The sequence below is a fragment of the Alligator sinensis genome, unplaced genomic scaffold, assembly GCF_000455745.1.
Source record: "Alligator sinensis unplaced genomic scaffold, ASM45574v1 scaffold118_1, whole genome shotgun sequence".
NCBI classification, from domain to species: domain Eukaryota; kingdom Metazoa; phylum Chordata; order Crocodylia; family Alligatoridae; genus Alligator; species Alligator sinensis.
In genome coordinates, this window is record NW_005841850.1 from 2,590,392 (window position 1) to 2,592,772 (window position 2,381).

At 40.7% G+C, this 2,381-nt stretch overlaps 1 protein-coding gene across 1 annotated transcript in view; it reads right to left on the reverse strand.

The window, feature by feature from the left end:
• ACACA (acetyl-CoA carboxylase alpha) overlaps positions 1 to 2,381 on the reverse strand; it is a 159,055-nt gene that overhangs the window by 115,909 nt on the left and 40,765 nt on the right. The gene's annotated exons all lie outside the window — the stretch shown is intronic.

Consider the following 2,381-nt stretch of genomic DNA (forward strand, 5'->3'; position numbering starts at 1 on the left):
GCTCTTCCCTTATGCTTACCAATATGGCTACAACAGCTCCTCCTTTTCCTATGCACCAAGTGACTTTCCTCTACCCCAAACTCATTTTCAATCCCTGGTTTCTTATCCCTAATCCCCTCTTCTGGGATTCCCCAGTGCTTATCACATTAAAAATAAAATCAGTCAAGTTTCCAATTCCCACCCCCACCATTAAAAAACAGTAACAAAATAAGTTACCTGATTTCTTCTCATAAAAAAAGTTGATTTTCCCATTTGTCCCATTTCCCTCTCACCTCTCCACCTGCCCCCATCAATGCCCCATCCACATTCTCCGTTCGGTCAGAAGCCTAAGGTCAGCCCCAGTCTTGCAATCAGCTCTTTGCGAACTCTTTTGGCTCCACAAAGTCGTCTTTCACAATTGGGGCCACATATTAACAAGGTCTTAGGACAAAGCCTTTGCATTTTTATTCATCTATAAAGGTGATGTGCCTCTTTAATATAAGCAACAATATCTAGAGACAGTCAGAAAAGCTGCTTCCCAAAGCTACCAATTTTCAAACAGAATCCTTGAGAAACACTCATCCTGATTAATCTAGACCCAAAATATGGGAGAAGCAGTCTTTATGCTAACTCCTAATTAACAAAAATTATTCCGTGATAATTTTTTTAATTCCATTGAGAACATATCTGTACATTCTTCAAACATGAAGACAGCAAGCCAAGCCATACTGACTAGAAGCAGGGGCAAAACCAACTAGTTTATTTCATTGTCCAAACTGATTGAAATGCACAAGGAAACTGAATGGCATTAATGGTGAAAAGCATGTTAGAATTTCAGTATCTTTTCAGCTCCAATAATTGAAAACTATTTTAAAAATAGACTTTTGTTGTCTTCTCAAAAAAAACAAGGTGCAACCCTGCAAGTGCTGGCTTCCAGTAGTTCCTTACACTCATGAATGACTCCACAGTCCTCCCACAGTGTCAGGAATTTGCAGGACAGGGCCACCAAGTCTGTACCCCTCTGTGCGTACCTCTAACATGCTTCTTTTAGGCAGAACCACCACACTATGCATGCACAACATAAATGATGGGAGATAAATGAGAGATGTATCGGGTATTCTGAGACATAGATGGTACATTAAAAAAGTTTTAAGGGATTTCAAGCACATGTAGACCAAAAGGATCTATTAGGGTCTAGGAAGCATAAAGCTAGGCAGAAAACTCTTTCCATAGTAGGTTAACTTTTTGGATAAGCCTACTGGGGAAAATAAAATAAAAGCCATACAAACCTCATCAATATACTAATACATAACAGTTGGTGCCACATCCCAACTCCAAACCTAATGAGTTTTTAAATGGTTTTCAGTCCCCTCCTCCAGCTTTATGACCTTTCTAGGGCCCTATAGCAAAGGAACAGATCAAAAGTCACATCACTTTCAGCCATCTAAGCTACTGGCTTGCTGACTATTGTCTCTCCCTAACAGGGTTTGGGATCACATGGTCCAAGCAAATATTACAATTATAAGCAGCACAAAGATCCCTGAAACCATATTTGTTCAAGATTTGCAAGTGAATCCACAGAGAGAGAATATTTTAAGAATCTTCTGCATATTATTTAAATATATATATACCAGGCACCTGGACTTGTTTGCTCTAAAAACAAAAATTTGGCTTCTGATGAGAATGTACAGTTGTCATTCTCATCAGAATGCCAACTATACATTCTCATCAGAAGAATGTGAGCTGTGTGGTAGAAGGAGAACAAAAAACTCATGTGTTCCTGTTCAAAAACCCAGGCTTCCAACACTCCTAGATCTCCACTTGGAGCACAAGGCCTATGACATGCAGAAGAGCTGTTCCAGGTCTAGCTGGTTGGGATCAGTGGTCCACATACAAAGAGCCAGGTGAGAAAAGAATCTGAATGGGTAATGTCAAGCCATGCTACATTGCAACAAACGCATGAAAGATGAAGGAGGTCCCTATTCTGCTCTAAACAGCTGCTAGCTAAAAGCGTGAATGATGGCTGCATAACAACACTATTACTAACATCATCCTCATAGCCCTTGTTAACAATGGATTCCTAGGGATACATCAATAACAGCAACACAAGTATCAGACTATCTTGACACGATGTTTGCCCTTGGAGGACAAACTTAACAACCCCATATAAATAGCATGGCAACCTTTAAAATGTCACTGCCTTTACCAGCATTGTGTGTGCCAAGAGGTGCCTCTGACTCAGGTGGGTAGCACAAGGTAGGTGAGAGGAAGACTGGTCTTATAGTTAAGGTGCTGGACTTAGGTGCCAGAAATCAGTTCTGGACCCAGCTCTGCCATAGACATTGTTGAGACCTTAGGCAAGTCACTTAAACTTCCTAAGCCTCAGTTCTCCACTGGCTAGG